Source organism: Neofelis nebulosa, chromosome 7 (assembly GCF_028018385.1).
Source record: "Neofelis nebulosa isolate mNeoNeb1 chromosome 7, mNeoNeb1.pri, whole genome shotgun sequence".
NCBI lineage: Eukaryota > Metazoa > Chordata > Mammalia > Carnivora > Felidae > Neofelis > Neofelis nebulosa.
This window is the reverse complement of record NC_080788.1, coordinates 14,625,893-14,647,787: the sequence shown is the minus strand read 5'-3', so window position 1 is coordinate 14,647,787 and position 21,895 is coordinate 14,625,893.

Here is a 21,895-nt window from a genome sequence, read left to right as displayed (position 1 = left end):
TTCTTAATTGCGGGTTTCACTGAAGCAATACAAGGAAATTCCACTAGCTCGTTTCTTCTTACGCAAGAAAAAGCATATCACACAACTTCTTTAATGAATTATTTAAAGAGAACGAAAATCAATGACACAGTCTCTTCCAAAGGCTCAAAGATGAGTTCTAAACATTGTTTTGTTAAGCCAGTTTTAAAAAAAATACTCAGTTCTAGGGGCACCTGGGTGGCCCAATCAGTTAAGCCTCTGACTTTGGCTCAGGTCATGATCTCATGGCTGGTGAGTTCAGTCTCTAAGTCTGGCTCTGTGCTGACAGCTCAGAGCCTGGAGCCTGCTTTAGATTCTGTGTCTCCCTCTCTCTCTGTCACTCCCCCACTCACTCTCTGTCTCTCTCTCTCTCTCTCTCGAAAATAAACATTAAAAAAGATTGGAAGAAAAAACATACTGTTTTCTGACCTTCATTCTGCTTATCTACTAAATGGAATGACAAATGTGTACTCCTGATGCCCAGTGAGGACTAATTTAAAATGGGTACAAGGTGCTTAGCTTGGGTCTGGCCCCGCAGACTGGCAGGAAACTGTGCATCTCTTTGCAGACCCTCTTCCCTTTTTGTCTCCTCCTCAGACTCAGAACTGAACACTTCTTACCAAGCTGAGATTTTCAGACACACAACTGCGTCCACCACCTAGTTTGGAACCAATTCTGCTGGCCTGTGAGACTCAGATTGAAAGGGAAGTAGGCAAAATTCAGGTTTTCCACGACTATTTGCATTATTAGGGTTTTATTAAGTTTAGGCAAACTGCCTAAGTAAAATAAACAATAACCCATATATTTACTGCTAAAGTCCTGACCCTTTCATTCTCCAATCGAGATCAGGCATGGTTGCCGTCACCCCTAATTCAGACAAGCTGAGCAAAGCCCAGGGGACAGTTGGTCCTTGATTCTTTGCTGTGGTCCATTTGGAACCTAAGAAATAGTTTGGCTTTCTTTCTTTCTTTCTTTCTTTCTTTCTTTCTTTCTTTCTTTCTTTCTTTCTTTATATTTCTGTCTTCTTTCTTTCTTTCTTTCTTCTTTCTTTCTTTCTTTTTGAGATACTTCTTCCTATGAAAATTCCAAGATGATTCTTTTTTTTTTTCTATGAACCACATAGAAGGAAAGGCCATATTTACTGGGGTTCAATTATGGTTCAGCCTTTTCATACCTTATCTCATTTAACCTCATCACAGCCCAATGACTTAGGTATTCTTACCCACTTTTATAGCATGGAAAGGGGGATTAGTTGTGGTTAAGTGGGGATCAAGTTCATGGATAGTAAATGGCAGAGCTTAGATTCAAATCCAAGCTGTGTACCTTGAAAGACTGTCCTTTCCTCTGAACTCCATGCCCTTCTGCTTCCATTAAGGAGTGGGATTCTGAGCACCTATCATCAGAGTTTATAGAGCAGAGTCCTCCAAGAGTAAAACGCCCCAGGTCAAGCACACTTAGGAATGGGGTTTCAAAATGCATTGCAAATGCAGTTCTAACCAATTTTAACTTTCTTTGGTGGGTTAACCACTTCCATGACGATGTAGAATGCCCTCGTGCTTGGAGATAACGCAATGCAATGTTTACTCACAGAGGATCTCGCTTTCAGTAGCCTACTTTCAAATGATTCAGCCGAACGTGAATAATTGGTGAATACAGCTACAGGGGTATGGGGGTATTCATTGTATTTTCACCATTTCCCTAGGCTTGAATGTTTTTCAAAGTAAAAAATGGGGAGAGTATTACTTTTGTGTGGTTTGGATACAAGTGAAATCCTTGTCCACCAATGTAACCTCAAGGAATCAGCTTCCTATCGCGTGATTTTTCCTAGAGCTTTATTTGTGATCAATGTGCCCATCACAGTTTTAAAATTCCAATTTATAGAAGACAGACTCAGCAAGCAGATGTTCCCTGGCTAGTACTTAGGCATTTCAGTGTTACTGCGTATTACAAACCAAACTGTTGTGCCAGGTTTGGGGATCCCTTGAGCAGTCGTGAGATAATAAATGAGGTCCACAGATACTATTGAAAGTACAAAGCTCCCCGCATCTTAGGTTTTTGGTTCATCATCCTGTTGCTAGCTAGGTCTATGTCTGAGTTTACTACATGCTGAATAATCATTTCCTGGGGGATTTCACCACCCCCCTGGGGCTTTGGGGGGATAAATCATTCATCCTTATAAATGAAAGCACAATAAAGAAGAAGGGAAATACCTTACCATAAAGAGGAGATGGTGAAGAAAGTGAAAATGGAAGTTGAACTATATGAAAATAGTTAGTTCAGCACCTACTATGGGAGCCACTACGGGAGATTTTCCTTAACCCAACAATGAGAAGGATAGGGGAATGGAGACAGAATGGCCCTGGATTGGGAATCCTAGTTCTTAGAGTCCTCATTCAACCAGTTCCACAGACAGAACTAAAAAGAGTAGTAAGCGGATAGTTATGCCTGGGACATTCAATCAGCAGAGCGTGCTCAATTAATTTCTATGGAAAATACACTCTTGTGCAGGGCTGATGCACATGTTAAGACCCATAAAGGTTAAAGACTTCTCATCTTGAAAACGAGCAGAGTGAAATGTGGAGCCAGAGGCAAGCTTGGGCTGGGAAACAGCAGACGATCTGGTTTGGGGAAGGTAGAACGCATACAGTCTGTCCACAGTGAGGCTTCTGACCTGATCTCTTTGGATCGAGTGGACAAAATGGACACCAAGGAAGTGAGAGAGTTCTGGAATCATGGCCACTTTCCTGGACACTCCAGCCAGCTCCAGGATGGAGAGCCATCCTCACTGATACTGAAGCCGGAGTAGACAACTGTTGTCGGGAGGCACTGAATAGCACCGAGGATCTGGATAGATTTGAATTCTGCAGTGAGACCCTGGAAATGTCTTTTTGGATCACTTGGCAAACTGGGCCCAGGTCTCTTCAATATCCTCACCCTAACATTATCCCCACAGTTTGCATGTTTAAATTTCTTGGCCCCTATGTATACCGTGGCAGGGCTCTGCTTTTATTTTCCTAAGAGTAGGTAGCTGAGGTCTACTCTCTTTTTTGTGAAAAGGGCGATTCGAGCGTTTTAAAAAGCCATTTCAGACACAGTGGCATCACACGAAAGTTTCCTCCTTTATATAATTAAGGATTGAAAGAAAACAGGGTGGGATATTATGTGGCTAAATAAAAGCATCACTTAAAATACATATTGATAAAAGTAAACAATGTGCATAGTATGTTTGCATATATATGTATACATATATACATATGTGATACACACACATATATATATGTAATCTACACAATGAAATATACACAGAAAATTCACAGGAAGGGAAATGAATGGCTAGCATACGGGGTGAAATGGAGATGTTTCACATTATAAACTTCTGAATTCTGAATCAAATAAATATGGCACTTATTCAAAGAATATATAAAATATAAATTTTTGAGGGGAGATAATGAAAAAGGAGGTGACTTTATAGCTACTTTTTTATTTTTTTTTGAATTTTTTTTAATGTTTATTTTATTTTTTTTTTTTAAATTTTTTTTTTCAACATTTTTTTTTTTATTTATTTTTGGGACAGAGAGAGACAGAGCATGAACGGGGGAGGGGCAGAGAGAGAGGAAGACACAGAATCGGAAACAGGCTCCAGGCTCCGAGCCATCAGCCCAGAGCCTGACGCGGGGCTCGAACTCACGGACCGCGAGATCGTGACCTGGCTGAAGTCGGACGCTTAACCGACTGCGCCACCCAGGCGCCCCTGTTTATTTTATTTTTGAGAAAGAGAAAAGGAGACAGAGCTTGAGAAGGGAAGGGCCAGAGAGAGAGGGAGACACAGAATCTAAAGCAGGCTCCAGGCTCCAAGCAGTCAGCACAGAGCCCGATGTGGGGCTCAAACCCATGAGCAGTGAGATCATGACCTCAGCCGAAGTCAGATGCTTAACTGACTGAGCCACCCAGGCGCCCCTATAGCTACTTGTTTTAAGATAATCATTGCTCTTTGTGCTGCTTGAAATTATCTTACGTTAAACATTGGAAAGCACTTGAAATAATAAATATAAAATATTTCGCAGTTTCTGGAACTTTAAAAATCACTCATTAAGTGGATGGTACCTATTATTAGATCAGTTTACTTAAAAAAAAAAAAAATTGATCTTTCTTTTGAGATACTATGTCCCCTACAATCACAATGTAGCCAGACCAATGTATTTATTTTCCCCAATACCAGGGAGAGGTTTAATAAAGAGGGAGATGGAATATAAACTTAAAAGGATACTTTAGTGAAACGCAGATGTATCTACTAGGTTTCAAGGACTGGAACTCAACTGTAATTAATTAAAAAACTATTTTTGTCAAATTAGTGCAGCCACTGTGCATTTTTAGCCTCTTGTGCTATCTTGCTATTCTACATGCCATCTCCGAACTATTTTTAAATCAGGTATTATTAAAAAAAAAAAAAAAAAAGAAATCCAACTTGGGTATTCATTCGGTTAAGACGGATGAGAAAAAAGCTTAAGCCTCAACAGATGCCCCACTTAGGCATAACAATCTAATTCTATTTAATTTAGTCTCTGGCATCCTCGACTTCTCCTGTCAAAGTGAATCAACCTGAGTGCTAATTTTTGAAGCAAAACCTCTGTGATCATTTCACTCGTGATTTAATCCAGATCTAACCTCAGGCCTTTAGAGGTTCAAGGTCAATGACCCAATTTATTCTGCCATCCGCCTTTGTATCAGTAACCATTGTTATTCCTCGCAAGGCTTTTACTACATACATTACTCCCTGGGTATGTAGTCCTACCAAATTATGCAGGCAGTTAAAGGTAATTTCAGATCGCAACTTGGAGACATTTGGTGAGGAGTTTTGGAGTCACTGGCCTTTGGCAAGCAGAGGGAAAAGCATATTGAGTGTAACCTTTGCCTTCCTAAGCAGAAGTCGACTTCTGCTTAGGAAATTTGTGTTCTCCAATGAGAAGACCCTGGGCCACTGGTATCCTTACAAAGAAATCCTGGAGCGTCTTTACAAAGAAAATATAAACTTTACAAAGAAAAATAAAGGGTTGGGTAGGGTACTGGATGTTCTTAGAGATGAATGAACATTCAGGACTTCAAGGTTAGGGTCCTTATTTCACCTGGTTCTTTTTTTTTTTTTTAATTTTTTTTTCAACGTTTTTTATTTATTTTTGGGACAGAGAGAGACAGAGCATGAACGGGGGAGAGGCAGAGAGAGAGGGAGACACAGAATCGGAAACAGGCTCCAGGCTCCGAGCCATCAGCCCAGAGCCTGACGCGGGGCTCGAACTCATGGACCGCGAGATCGTGACCTGGCTGAAGTCGGACGCTTAACCGACTGCGTCACCCAGGCGCCCCTCACCTGGTTCTTTTTAAAACAACTCGTGTCTGTTGCAGTCTCCTTCATCGACAGCAGTGGATACATTCTACGAACTTGCCTTGATGTTTTAAATAATTTTCCCTTCCCTGGTGTCCCCCCAGCACGTCTGCAGGGAGCCGCACACAGGTTGGAACAGCTCTCCTTAAGTAAAGGAGAATTCCCAGGGATGAATGGCCCTACTCAGGGAGTTACTCGCTCCAGGGTTTCACCTGTCCCAGGAGGAGTTAAACTGGGTTTCTGTGTCAAAGATGCTGAATGAAATCGGGGGTGGAATTGTTAAAATTGGAAATGACCTATTTAACTATATGCACATTCCCCACGATTGGTATAAATACGTCCAACTTTCTAATTTTCTCGTCCAAATGAACTTCTCATCCACCCTGGTGCAGAAAAGCTTTTCAGCAGTGTGTTAAAGGAAACAAAAAGAATCTGTATGATCGATCTTTATAATTCTTTCTGATCTTTATGGTTTCTCACTCCCCTTGACAGCAATAACACAAAGATGGCTGAAATCCCACTGAAGCTTGGGGGAAGAAAAAACAATGGGGTGGGGGTTGCTCAGAGAAATAATAAAAAAAAGAACTGGTAAACTGAGACTTTTTGGCTCCAATAAAGATCAAAAACAGAATGCAGAGTTATCTGAGAGTTATGATATAATGTTGGCCTGTACTTTGTGTCCCAAATTCCACTGCTGTGTGTGCATAACTTGTTTATTCATGAAATTATGCTCTTAGACAATCACCTAGAAATTCCTATTTCTAAATCATTCAGCCATCAGCTAAAAATGTTAAGGAACGTTCCCAAAGTTATTGCTGAGGAAGGTTAACCAGTATTGTCCATATATAATCGTGATACTTTTATTTATTTAAAAAAATTAACGTTTATTTATTTTTGAGAGAGAGAGAGAGAGAGAGCGTGAGGAAGGAAGGGTCAGAGAGAGAGGAAGACACAGAATCCGAAGTAGACTCCAGGCTCTGAGCTGTCAGCACAGGTCCCCACGCGGGGCTCGAACTCACAAACCGCGAGATCATGACCTGAGCCGAAGTCAGACCCTTAACCGACTGAGCCACCCAGGTGCCCCAATCATGATACTTTTATTAATGAGACATGAGTATATCTCAGTATCCGTTTATCTGTTGCTATAATGAGCACATTTTCAAATGTCCTACAAAGAGACACATACAGAGGAAGCATGACTTAACTGAGCAAAATCAGTCTGGAAGCCGCTGTATTGTATCCTAATCAGAGACCTATTATCACTAGATGTAGATGTTTCCCTTTAGAGAGCCTCTAACATCTATTCAAATGGATTCTGCATTTAGAACTTAAAGATCTCTAACTTCAATTTTGCTTTTGACTATGGACAAATAAATGTGTTTTGCTAAACTTCCATCAGACTTGGCACGGATTTCACATGGTTTTGTTTTTCTTCTTTTTTTAACACAAGAATATTTTGTTTTTTAGAAACTTGTCTCACTTTCTTTTTTTTTTTTTTCTTTTTTGGATATGTGACCTTTCAGAAGAGACTGTGCTGTACGTTTCAGTCGCCAAGTATTGAGAAAATTGCATTAACAGTAAAATAATATTCTTACTGCCAAATGTACAAATACTCACTAACAGCAATCTTACTCTCCAAGGTCCGGAGCAGTGCTTTATCAGGCTAACACGGCCACAGTGACAGAAGGCTTCTCTGAAATCCATCCGTCTCTGCCATTCACAACTTTCGGATTCAGACCGGCTTGACGCCCACGCTGGCTAGCTGACCCGTTGCCCCAAACCCTGCTGAACTCAGTTGGCAAGGGGATTCTCGGGGGACCGTCTGTCCCTGGCTGATGGCTGCTGTGACTATTCTCCATGATTCTTTTGGATAAAAAGTGAGGGGCTCACAGGAAAGCAATCCTGTCTGCCAGTGTAAAGAATACTAAAACACACATCTACATACAAATGTATATTTACATTGTTTTACAAAGTGTTTATAGCTTATAAATACAATGAGAAATGTATTTCTTTAAAAGGTGTCTTGCTTGGGAGAAGGTCATGAGGGTATTTTTTTGATGGCTGTTTTTATTTTTTAAGAGGAACTCATGCAAATGTGGATGATCCCTGTATGCCTAAAATTCTGCTTGTTTCACAGGACTGATGGGCAATCGTTTTAAATGAGGATATAAATTAACGGATTATTTCTGAGTCTTAACTGGAATTATTCTATCCAAATCAATAAAGAGGGATGGACAATGATACTATTTTGTAGGATTTTCATTGGTAACCAATGAATTCAAGGAAAAAAAACCTTTGAAGTGGCATTTTTTATCGTTTTCACAAAATTCAGACAGCTGCATTGCTCTGGAGCATGTGTGTGTGTGTGTGTGTGTGTGTGTGTGTGTGTATACGCTTGTATGTTCTTATTTCCTTTCCCTGAGCTGCCCCATCTATGACTGGGAGGGTCAAATCCATGGCAAGTTCATTTCTGGGCCAACTCTGCCAAATTATATGATGTGAATTGATGTCCACTAAGGCTTAGAACAGCAGACCCTGATTTAAGTTCTTAGATGGAGCTTGTCTACAACTATTAGGGTGAAAGGCCAGTTCATACCCATTAATTAGTCTAATTCATCTCAATCTATTTCATTTTATCCCTTTTAGGGAATATAACTATGGGAGGTATGTTTGGATAAAGTAACGCAGTGAAAATTCAGAAATACAACCATTCTGTGGAAAACAATTACTACCTAGCTATGTTCAAAGAAATTTTTCTTTTAAGATTCAGGATTTTAGACAGTTTTGCATATGAATTCTTACAGTAATAGAATAACTTTATGTGAGATAGCAGTGGGCAGATTATTCTATGGGCACTGAACCGAAACATTAAAATCAGTTGGAAAAGTCACATGATTTTGTTAAAAACTCCAGCAGGCTAGGATTCTGGAAAATTATGTGTCTTACACAAAGACTTTCCCTCCTAACATAGGAGTTTCATACAAGTATTAAATCTCAAAACAAATTAATTCATGCCTATCACTTGAAATTTTTACAATTTAGACATTTAAATATCAGAGTTCCATTTAATGGTATGAACAGGTTGTAGAGATTTGTTAATTTGAAATTCCATTTGGTAACAGAGGCAATAACTTGTCTGGCATTAAAACTGAGTTTAAGGTAATCACTGCACTTGCTCTTTTGTTCTAAGTGCTTTAGAATCCTTAATTCACATAAAACATCTGTGAAATTTAGTTAGGAGTGTGGTGAGTAAAATTTAATCCCTGTTTTTATACCAGCATGTTCTGAAACATGCTTACGTATATTTCAATCTTCCGCGTGTGAAAAATTCATGTGGGAATCAATGGGAAAGCGTTTCAGTGATACCCTACACCATTCGGGTAATAGAAGATTAATGTGCTAACAGAGTGAAAGCCACGCCAAGCCAAAGACGGTTTCCTCCGTTGATTTTGACGCCAAGTGCCGGAATAATTGTAGAAACAAACGAAGATTTGGAGATCATTTCGGTGACCAAATATATCTTTGCTAAAGTGAAAGCCATCGGTTTCTTTTTCACGGCATTGATTAAATATACGCAAAGTGGAGTAAATTATTTTGCTGAGGATATCACTGTTACGTAGGAATCGCGTGCGTGTGGCCCATGGGCTGTCATTTCCACATCGTGTATCCACTGCGGACGGCACTAATCAGCCCAACTCTTCCCTGCAAGCCTGGGAAGAGCCTTAGATAGCCTCTTAGCACCGCGCTCCTGAAAAACCATTCACACATGAGCGTAGTTCCACACCAGACGGTATCTTTGACCAGACGGTATCATTTTGAACTTCTCCTGGTAACTGATAACAAAGTATATGCTTTGGAAGTGTTTTCCACTGTGGACATAATAGAAAGCATATCAACTAATAAAGCTACCAGGGAATTTAACATGGAAGATATTTCAAGGGAATCTCCACTCCTCGGTTAATGATCTGGAAATCTTTATCTGGCCCCGCCTATGTGTAAGACACTTGTTCTGGACGGACACCGAATGTGCACATGCGCACGCTATCTTGTTTGTGTCCCCACCCCGTTCCATAAAGGATTTGTGATGGTTCGTAAGTATTTACGCAAAGATATATGTTTCTGTGTGTGCATGTGTGCACACACAAAAATGTGTGTGTGCATACGGGATACGGATAAATAACGGAGGGACTCCTGGTAAAGAAAAAAATGGCTAAGGAAAAAGGGTAAGATAAGGTTAAGAAACAAGTTATACCTTCCACCAGGTGTTGTAAAGTTGCTGGAAGTAAATCAAACTTTGGCTTCAAGCTTACCTCCCAGTGATCAAAGTAAAGAAAAAAAAAAATCACAATCAGTTGTAAAGACTTACCAGATGATAGACCATATGCTAAAACCAAATAGGAGAGATTTTCCAGATATTGAGATGAGAGGGAAAATCCTCCCATGGATTCTTAATTTAGAGAACATTGTACTCTATGGTAGATGAGAACCTGGCCAACCTCCATACAATAATTAAAATACTCATTCGGATGTGACGGTTCTTCTAATAATCCTTGAAGGATAGCAGTGACCTAACACTCATATAAAATGAAGTATAAGTAAGTCCAGGAAGAGGTAAAATATTGCCGGAAAAATTTTAGCTCGGTTATGATCTTGTATTTATCCAAAGTAGAATTTGGAAAACCGGTGGTCAAGTCAGACTACATCAAGCTGATCGCCCCGGTGGGCAGAGGAGTGGTGGTTAGTAAGGTCCCAGAGGGTCTGTGTTCCAATGCCTGATGCAGGAGTCTTTGATCTGTGTTATACATGAGACTTCCGAGTATTGCATCTCACATCTAGATACCCGGGAAGGGTAAAAGAACAGAGAGCTTAAAGTAGTCTTCTGCAAGAATTTAGAGTTCAGGTACTATCTGGAGTGATTAAAGGAGCACCCTACAGCATTGACAACCAATCTTGAGCCGAACAATGTGAAAGTCCTCCTGTCACATGGCAGACGTTTTCCCCAACTCAGCCCAGAAGAATCATAGTCTTCTTCAGGAACTGTTCTGCTCCTAGAATGTTCCAGATGGGAAAACGGGTGCTGAATACCTCCAGTATCTACTCTGCAGAACAATGCTCTACACGAAGCATTATTTTCTAAGGATGATAGGGAAATTCCAGGATCAAGTGAGTTTGGAAATCAATGGGGATAAAGAAGGTTCAACCAGCGATCTTCCTGAGGGAATTTTCAAAGTCTTGACTAGACTCACATACGCGGCCGATCTCCAAGGGCAGTCAGATTTTCCAACGCCGATTCAATTATAGTCCCCTCTTTTCACAAAATGTCTTATTGAACTAGCTTTCTACAGCGGACTCATAGCACATGTCGGTAAGTATTTTAGCCTAGAACGCTTGTTTAGTAGGCATTGCCAAGGTTAGCATAATATTTTTGTGGTCCATCCGTGTTGTTGTGTATATCAGTGCTTCCCTCCCTTTTTATGGCCAAATAACATTCCACTGTTTAGAGATACCACATTTTGTTTATCCACTCATCAAGTGAGGAGCTTCTGGGTGGTTTCTACTTTTGGCTCTTGTGAATAATCTCGCTGTGAATATTCACGCACAAGTATTGGTGTCGACATATGTTTTCATTTCTCTTGGGTATATATCTAGTTGTGGATTGCCAAGTCAAGAGTAACTCTATATTTAATCTTTCAAAGAACTGCCAGGTTATTTTCCAGATTGGAGGTGGGGCACCATTTTACATTCCCATCCACGGCATGGCTCTTTTTGGTCCACATCCTTAACAACACTCGCTACTCCCTGACTTTCTGATCACGCGTATCCTAGTATCCTAGTGGGTAGGAAATAGTACCTCATCGTGGTTTTGATTTGCCTTTACTTATTGCCTCGTGATGTTAAGTGTCTTTCGTGGGTCTGTTGGCCATTTGTATCAATGAGTGAGGTAGAAGTAAGTGAGTGTGGCTGCTGGCATTTTTTTTGACAATATCAATTTCCATGCTCCTTCAAAATTAGTTTTATTTTATTTTTAATTTTTTTAACATTTATTTATTTTTTGAGAGACAGAGACAGACCATGAGCTGGCGAGGGGACAGAGAGAGGGGGGGAGTCACAGATTCCGAAGCAGTCTCCAGGCTCTGAGCCGTCAGCACAGAGCCCGACGCAGGGCTTGAACCCACGAACTGTGAGATCGTGACCCGAGCCAAAGTCGGTCGCCTAACCAACTGAGCCACCCAGGTGCCCCAAATTCAGTTCTATTTTTAAAGTGGATATCAGTCTTATTGTCTCTAAGTCAGAATATTTACTGAAGAGCAGGGTAAATATTCCATGAAATAACCTAATAAAAAATGACATCATAGGGTTTGAACTTGTGGCTAACCTAAAGAAAACTAATAGGCTTTTCACCTAAGCCCCGCCTAATATTTTGGCTGTAAGCAAAACCTGACACCAAGTAAAGATTCAGAGTGTTTGATTAGCTTTCCTTTAGCTTCTCAAGCCAAAATAATTAGTTTTAGGGGAAAAAATATTAAAAAGTCCAGTACTGTCTGACCAATATTTCCATTTCTTTTTTCTCTGCTTCTCATCTTCTGCCAACCCCACGAACAGAGCACTGTTTTGTGAAATCTTGAGCAGGAAGAGACCAAGAGGGTGATAAGAACACAAATGAGTAGTAGACTCTGTTTCACGCCTCAAAAATGTCTTTTATTTACACATGGTAAGAAGAAGTGAAAAGTCCTCAGGCAGGATATCTGATTCTCGGAAGATCTTTTCATTTCTTGGATTGTATGTTTGAATCTAGATTATAAAACTCACAGCACAGGCTAAAACAATATACAAGATCAATACGAGACTTTCATTTGAACAATAGCTTTGCTATCCCATTTTTCCACGGCAAGTGATGCCTTGTATGTGTGCCTGTTCACACTGTCAAACTTGGCTTCCTGCTCCAGAGGACAGGGCTACTCATTACAAAAAGACAATCTCAAACAAAGAGAGAGAGAGAGAGAGAGAGAGAGAGAGAGAGAATGGGCTTCAGAATTTCAGATGGTGATCGGGAAATCCACAAAACCAAGTTCCCAAGATCATCGGAAGAAATCCTAGAGAAGTTTTAAATGTCTCATTAAAGACTGGGTTTGTTCCGTGGCACCGGGGTGGCTCCGTCGGTTGCACGTCGGACTCTTGATTTCGGCTCAGGTCATGATTTCACGGTTCGTGAGATCGAGTCCCACGGTGTGCTCTGCGCTGACAGGGCAGCTTGTTTGGGATTCTCTCTCCCTCTCTCTCTCTCTGCCCCTCCCCTGCTCACACTCTGTCCCTCTCTCGATATAAATAAATATATATTTTTAAAAAGACTAGGTTTGTTTTCTTTGTATCCCCAACTCGCCAGCTTCTTGCCAGCTCCTGAAATGAAGATGTACAGATAACAAAGTGATAGTGTGGTGGTAAAATCTTGGACTCTGTAATATCACATAGTACAGAGAGAATCAGAGGTACTCACTAGGCAAACACATAAACAAGGGATCTAAATTTCATTCCCTGCTTCCCCATCTTTTAAAGGGGTACTTGGGTGGCTCAGTCGGTTAAGCGTCCTGCTTCTGTTCAGGTCACGATTGCATGGTTCATGAGTCTGAGTCCCACTCCAGGCTCTGTGCTGACAGCTCAGAGCCTGGAGCCTGCTTCGAATTCTGTGTCTCCCTCTCTCTCTGCCCCTCCCCCACTCACATTCTGCCTCTCTCTCTCTCTCTCTCTCTCTCAAAAATAAACATTTAAAAATCAAAAAAATAAAATAAAAAGGGGTGAAAACATACACTTTCTATCTCCATCTCAGAGGGTTTATGAAAACCAGATGAGATGACGAATTCAAAAGCACTTTAAGTCATATTATTAATATTAATACTATTATTACTCTGTTCAGTCACTTTTCAGCTCTTCTGGCTGCTCATCGCGAATCATTCTGAAGAAGGAAGGCTAAAGCAGCTGGCAAATTAAGATTCAGGATAAATCTGGGAGGTTTTCTCTTCGACCGGATATCCCCAGTAATTGAAAGTTGGTGTACAATTCCATTTGTAAAAACGGGAAGAGCATTTCTGACATTGACTTACTGAGTTTTCGGTAAAATAAATGTGCCTTTGACAGGTTTAAGGTCATGGCAATGGAGAACGGAAAACGGCTCTTCAACTTGGGTGACGTTTATCCAAAGGCAAATTGAGGATGCTTTTGAGTGACAAGGATATAAGGCGGCAAGATAGTTCCTTCCCCAAATACCCTCAGTTTCCTCCTCCCTCCATCCCTTGGTCGTGAGCCATATATTCCAGAGACTGGTTGAATCCCACCTGGAAAAGCAGTGGCCGTCATAAAGAGGGGGAACTCCGGCGATGGTCTTCTCCAGGTGCAAAGGTCTCAACTAAAAGGATAAACTAGAAACTGGCTAAAAGGCCAAAGAAAGGTCCCTGCTGGTAAACAGTACCGATGAATGCATGGATTGAGGATCTTATTGACGTTGAGATCTATTTAGGAAGCACATTTGGAGTCTAAACGCTGGAGCAAACTGTGTCTTCCCCGGTGTAGTAACGCCAGAGACCTGGCGACTTTTAAAAGGGAAGGAGTTGCTTCATTCACTTACACTTCAGCATCATGTTTCCCAGGGTTGAATAAAGCGGCAATAATAAGACACCTATACAAACACAGGGGGCGTGGCTTTTAGCTTTGCCTTTTAGCCACGTGAGGCTGAAAAACTGTCCCTGCTGGAGCCTGGCCAAAAGAGAATCTCTCTCCCAGTGGCCCGTGACTCGTCGTCTTCCTTAAAACAACATGCCCTTGGGGCGCCTGGGTGGCGCAGTCGGTTAAGCGTCCGACTTCAGCCAGGTCACGATCTCGCGGTCCGTGAGTTCGAGCCCCGCGTCGGGCTCTGGGCTGATGGCTCGGAGCCTGGAGCCTGTTTCCGATTCTGTGTCTCCCTCTCTCTCTGCCCCTCTCCCGCCCGTTCATGCTCTGTCTCTCTCTGTCCCAAAAATAAATAAAAAACGTTGAAAAAAAAAAAAAAAAAAAAAAAAACATGCCCTTAACATATATACCTTCAAGAAACTTACACACCTGGCCACCCATATGAAGATATTTTACATTGATATTAATATCTGCCAACAGATATTTTTTTTTTTATTTTCCAAGGATGCTCTCAGATGGGCTGTTTTATCAAATCCAGGCATGAAAATTCTTTACACAGTCAATCACTGAACAGCCAAAATAATTATGTTGTTAAATGGGGGGGGGGGAAGCATAATACAAAAATAAAACCAAAATACCCCACCTTTCTTTAGGTGACGTTCATGTCGAAGTGAACTGTGTTGGTCTTTAATAGAGAATGTGGGGAAGGAAGCCCAAATACCAGGAATATATCTCCTACCCCTTCCTTCCTCTTCAGTGCCTTCTCTTCTTAGCAACATTACGCCCATGCTGGTGAATTCAAGCAAGCATTTTCACTCCGTGTGGGCTGGAGCCATTAGAGATGTTGCAATCTTCAGCGAAGGAAGAACCCAGAAGGTGAAGTCAAGTCTCCGCTCTCAATGACAGCTGCTCTGTTTTTATATATTGTACATGCTGGACCTCCACTTGGAGCTTCCACTGAGAGACAGAAATGGCTTTTGCTTGAAAATAGTACAGACTGAAGGTTATTTTTTGTTTCCTAGTCCAAAAACACTGCCCTACTTATTTGGCTACGTCCAGCACCTAGACCAATGCAAAGCATTTACTGAGCCCATTGGAGATGCTCCACGAGTTTGCTAGGAAATGCGTGATGTTTCCGAAGTCATTAAGTGGGTCAGATGAGAGTCTAGGTTCTGTGTCACAGTCATGGTCCGCTCTGGTCATGTCAGTGCATGGACTGGTCGTAAAACCTTGTAACAGACTCTTCCAGGTGTGGGGCCCTAGGGGTTGCCTGATTTAGCAAATATTTGGCACATATTCGTACTGAAAAGGTATTTGTCGTTTACCTGAAATTCAAATGTAACAGGATGTCCTGTATTTTATCTGGCAACCCTAGAGGGTGAGGAAGTGGCAAGGGATGAATTTTACCGGAAAAGAGTGAATTTGTTTGAATAGACGGTGAAGAAATTGGATCATTTGTATAGATCATATTTTGAAGAACTGGTCTGGGGAAAAAAATGGAGAATTCTGTAACTGTTCTGGTAAAAAAAAAAGGTACAAACTTCTAGTTATAAAATTAATTAATAAGTCAGGGGGATGAAAAGTACAGCATAGAGAGCATAGTCAGTAACATTGTAATAACTTTATATGGTCACTACATCATCATAGTGAACATTGTGTAATGTATATAATTGTTGAATCACTACATCATACACCTATAAAACTAATAAAGCATAATATGTCAGCCATATTTCAATTAAAGAAAGAAAGAAAGAAAGAAAGAAAGAAAGAAAGAAAGAGAAAGAAAGAAAAGGAAGAAAGGAAGGAAAAGAAGGAAGGAAGGAAGGAAGGAAGGAAGGAAGGAAGGAAGGAAGGAAGGAAATAAAGAAAGAAAAGAAAGAAAGAAAGAAAGAAAGAAAGAAAGAAAGAAAGAAAGAAAAAGAAAGGAAAGGAAGAAGGAAAGAAAGAAAGAAAGAAAGAGAAAGAAAGAAAGAAAGAAAGAAAGAAAGAAAGAAAGAAAGAAAGAAAGAAAGAGAGGAAGGGAGGAAGGAAGGAAGGAAGGAAAGAAGGAAGGATTTTCTGCAAACAAAATGTTTTTGTGTATATAATTGAAATTAAGTTTCCAGTGGCAATAGGATTCTAAATGTTAAATTTTCTTTTTCTTGATTAAGTCACCAGTAAATTATTATTAGTTCAGAATTGATCAAAGGAGCATAAATAAATGACAAATTTGGGGGAGAAATAAAGAACATGTCAGGCAAGGTGGCTAAAACAATAATTGAAAGTCATAATACACTGTCAGAAAATGGTCAGGAAAAGTTGCTTTGGTGTTTTGTTTGTGAAGACTGGACACAATCACATGGTTGTAACCAGAGTTGGCCAAAGCATATGCTTAGAGCACCAACAAAGCAGGGAAAAGATTAAGACCAGTTTTACATTTAGCTAGAACTTTCCAATCAGAAAATCTATTGGGGGAGGAACTATTTGAATTTTAGATTTTACACACACACACACACACACACACACACACACACACACAAAATAATATTTTATTTTGAATTTCATCTGAAAATGTGGGAAAATATCATAATATTTTTTTTAACATTTATTGATTTTTGAGAGACAGAGAGAGATAGAGCATGAGCAGGGGAGGGGGAGGGGGGAGAATTTGAAGCAAGCTCCAGGCTCTGAGCTGTTTTTTAGTACATAGCCCCATGTGGGGCTCGAACTCACAAACTGTAAGACCATGACCTGAGCTGAAGTTGGATGCTCAACCAACTGGGCCACCCAGGCGCCCCTAATTTTGATACACATTTTTGTTTCTTTGACTGGGAAGGCTATAATCACAGATTCCAAAATGTAAATGCAGGTACCAGTCGGCAGGATCTCAGCCCTTCTTTGCTCTCTTTGTGTTTTGAAACTCTCCCAAGCCATTCACCGTCCCCCACCCCCGACTCCTTGCGGTGTAGGGGTGGGCATCCTCACTTCTGAGTTATCACGGCCAACTTCTCCTACTCTATCCAAAGCTCCATTCTTCCCAGACCCCCGTCTCATCTAAACTGTGGAGACATCTTTGATCAAACTTACTTACGTTAAAGTATGGAAGTATTGACCCACTAACTCTCTTCTGGGTACATTTGCATTTTTAAATTGGAGCTTGAACTAATGAAGTAAAGAATCCTAGATATAGTCATTTGACTATTTGTGGATGGGGACCTTCTTCCTCTTCTCAGTTTGCACAGGAAAAGGCTTTTATACACGAAAGCGTACGTAAAAATAAGAGTAACTGTTTGCCCCAGGATCAAACATTGATGTTACAATTGGCCCTTTTGTTACTATGTGCTTGGGGTCAGAGTTGAGGAAATATAGGCAATTTCGGTGGTGAACTCTACTATTAAACTTGAAAGCAGTCTGTTTTCCAGTTTTGTCCCTTCTCAAGAAGGCAAAAGTAAAGTCCTAAAGCTGCGTAAGCTTTCACTTAAGTTTTTCTGGCCCTGTCCTCTGGTTCTGAGGAGAAAAACATGGAATGAGGTCAAGTCGAACATTGGAATCTCACCCATCGACTCACCGATCTCACTGCTTTTTGCACAAAGAGACACGTAATGAGTGTGTATTCTACACATACACGAGCCATCAAACCCATTTGTTGCATTTTAAAATTGCATTCTTTGTGCAGCGCCTCTGGGTGAAAGCATAATCAAATCATTCATTACAATATATTCTCGAAATATAACAGTGGCGGTATTAACAAATAAAACCCGGCCCCTAAACCAATGCGTTTTACATTATTACTTCATCTGGCAGCCTTTACCTTCCACAACTCCCTTACAATTTAATTTTTACCTCGTGACCTAAGATATAATAGCAGGGCTCTTTCTGAACCCTTTAGAAAAGTAAAAGAGGGGACAGAGACAGAAGGGGCCATTTTTAAGAAAATGCATCTGGTCCTTTTAAATACAGGTTGCAGGATGGTGTGGCTTTTGTTCAAAAAGAATGGAAATCCATGTAGATTTTAAAAAAGCGTATCAAACCTGGCCTGTTTTTAAGCTACTTTAATGGAGAACAAAGAGACACTTCAACCTTCAAAGTTTTGACCAATATTTCACATATTTCTTGAACTTTGACCCAGCCTTATGTTTCTTATTTAGCACTAATAATATTTGCAGATATTTTATTTTTTATTTTTTAAAAATTTGTTTATTTTTGAGAGAGAGTGCAAGCGAAGGAAGGGCAGAGAGAGAATGGGGGACAGAGGATACGAAGCACGTACAGACCGCTGACCACAGTGAGCCCGATGCAGGGCTCAAAAGGCAAGAACCGTGAGACCATGAACTGAGCTGAAGTCTGACGCTCAACTGACTGTGCCATCCAGGAGCCCCAAAATTTACAGATCTTAAGGTTTCTTTGTTTCCTAACCTTAACTTGGTCTATTTCTTTATGTTACCGTATTCCTGGGTTTTTTGGCACGCCTGTTGACTGATATTAGCTCAAGTTTCCTAATGAGTGCTCTCCTATAATCTGGAAGCCTCTATTTCTCTATACAAATCATGGACAAATTCTAAAACTGGTAAGTTGAATTCAAACTGGAATTTTGATATAATAAAAGGCATATTATATTATTAAAATAGATCTTACATATATTACTTTCTGTTTTATATATCTACGTCAAGAAATCTTAACACTAACTAGAGTCTATTATTGTGCAACAAATTACCACAACCTTAGTGATTTAGAACAACCTTGATTCTGATGACGATCTCCCATCAAATTGTATGCATTAAATACGTGCGGTTATTGGCGTAATGACAAGGAAAGGGAGGCATATAAAAATAAAGAAGTAATCCATATTTCTTATCTCACGGTTTCTGTGGATCAGATGCTTGGACATGGCTTAACTGGGGTGGGGGGCGGAGCCTCTCTTTTAGGGCACCTCACTAGACTTCAACCAAAGTGTCAGCTGGCACTGCCATCTTGTCTGAGAGCCCACCGGAGGGGAATGAATGATCCCTTCCTTAGTTCACTTAGCTTCTTGGAACAATGCAGTATCTGGAGACCTCTCTGACTTGGGTCTTCAGTTCCCTGCCACACGGGCACTACAACATGGCTGCTTACTTTACCCAAGCACACAAATCCCGAAGGCAGTAGACTGATGGCAAAAGGAAAGTTCTGTCTTTTATAATGTAATCATGAACAGGAGATCCCATCACATTGGCCATGTGCAACTGGCTAGAAGCAATCATTCACCCAGGCACACTTGAGGGGAGAGGGTTACACAAAGGGGTGAATGTCAGGAGGTGAGAGCAATTGGGGACCATCTTAGTGGCAGCCCATCACAAACGGATAGGCAAGAAAATGGTAGGGCAAAGTTATGTGCCCACTCTCATCATAAGCCTAAATCTTATTTTAACTCAACCATGTACGAAAAGTCCATCAAAATGTTACTCATACATATTATCTGGAGATTTGCTTCACCATAACTTTTACTTTAGAAATAACACAGACCTTATGTCAAAGGTTAGATCCCCAGTCCCATTTCCTCATCCGGCACGAAACAATGATATGTTTCAGCCTCCCTTGCAGTCACATGACTGATTCCAGCCAATGCAACGTGGGCAGCGTGATGTCTGACTCTTCCAGCTTAACCATACAGCCCCTCCACTCTTTTCGTTCCATGACAGACAACATAAGATGGAAGGAACCAGGTTGCCTGGGTTATTGCTCAAAGGAGAGCCTGCAAGAGGTCTGCCCAGTGTGCGCCAGCATATGACTTGAGCTAGCAATTAATTTTTATTGTTTTAAGCCACGGATATTTACCCGGATTCAAATAGACCTCAGAAACTTCAGTAGTGATTATCATCCACAAATACCAGACCAAATAAGGCACCCGGATCCCTATAATAATGGTATTGATACCCCAAATTTATTGAGTGCTTATATAGAATAGCATCTGTCCCAAGCAATTACATATCATCGTAATTCAGTGACATTATCTCAAGTTAAAGTTCGGGAGAAAACTTTACATGAGAATTACTATTGGAGAAACAACCCACACATTGGGAAATCTACTTCTTTCTGCTGCTTGAAGTTGAGGGTAAAGTCCCAAGAAAATTATGGTTGCTACTTTGCTCTATATAAAAAAAAAGGACAGGGGCGCCTGGGTGGCTCAGTAGGCTTAAGTGTCCGACTTGGGCTCAGGTCACGATCTCGTGGTTCATGGCTTCGAGCCCCACGTCGGGCTCTGGGCTGCCGGCTCAGAGCCTGGAGCCTGCTTCGGATTCTGTGTCTCCCTCTCTCTGCCCCTTCCCCAGCTCACGCTCTGTCTCTGTCTCTGTCTCTATCTCTGTCTCTCTCTCTTAAAAATAAATAAACATTAAACAAATCTTTAACAAAGGAGGACAAAGAATTGGAGACACAGAGGGTAAAGCTCAGAAAAGAATAGATAAGGAAGCAGAGAGACATGAATGGACAATGGGCAAAGAGAAAGGGGTTTGCACAAGGCAATGTGATGTAGGGTCTATCCTTCACCTTCCCTGAGATATCTTTAATCATTTCTATATTGCTCACCAATGTCCTGTATGTGTGTGTGTGAGTGTTTGTGTATAAGTAGATGTTATTAGGAGACCTTCAAGAACATGAAAAGGGTAAATACTAAAGCCAGGCTCCATCTGTATATATCATTAAACTGAAGCAGAGAAACCCTAACTTGTTAGTCCATAAGCACACGGACACTATACTGCAGAGCCAGATTCCTTCTTAACCAACACACTACACTACATCTCTCTCTCTCTCTTTCCAGAAAAACTGTCCTTAATGACCAGAAGAAAAATGATAAGAGAAAAGCATGAACAAAATAAAGAGGAAGCCAAGAAATATGATTTGCTTCTGGAACCTGTCTGGACCTTAGGATAATCAGAGGTTTAAGTGAGAAAGGTAGGTCACGGTTGAGAGTTGAAGGGCCAAACTAGCAGTAGGATAAGAGTATAGATTTTGGAAACAGAATAAAGATCCCAGGAAGGGTGTTGATGGCCATTTGCTCTTGGTGTTGAGGAAGACAGAGAAATCAAAGATGACCTTGAGGTTTGTAATTCCAGTGATCAGAAAGATAAAATGCAAATTAACCAAGATGGAAAAAAAAGAGAAATTAAATTTTCTTTCAATTAAAGTCAAACATTTATTGAGCTCTAATACAAACAAATGTGTTTGACGTGGTGAGAGATGTGATGATGAGAAAGACATGGTCCCTAGAAGGAGAGGGTAATGTTGTATTTCTGGGCTTGAGTTTGAGGTATTTTGAGAAACTTAAGAAAAAAAAAATACTTAGGGGTGTGGGGTGGCTCAGTCAGTTAAAGGACCAACTTTGGCTCCGATTATGATCCCACAGTTCATGGGTTTGAGCCCCACGTCAGGCTCTGTGCTGACAGCTCAGAGTCTGGAGCCTGCTTTGGATTCTGTGTCTCCCTCTCTCTCTGCCCCTCCCCAGCTCACACTGTCTCTGTCTCTGTCTCTCTCTCTCTCTATATATATATATATATTTTTTTTAATTTAATAAAAGAGAAAAAATACTCAAGGTACCAGTTTTGTTGTCCTCTATAAAGAAGTACAGATTAAAGGAATGGAAAGATAACATTACCCAAGGATGAATATACTACCTACTGCCATTTCCTCTTAAAATATGGGCTATTTTCTACATAAAGAGCTTTGGACTAGGAATCAAATCACCTGAATTATTATTATTTTTTTTATTCTCCATACCTAAAAATATTTTATGACCTTGAAAACTGGATTAACCTCTATAAAAGGATGATGAACCAAGTAAAATTTGAAGCTGCTTTTGGCAGTTAAGCTGACCCCTGAAAG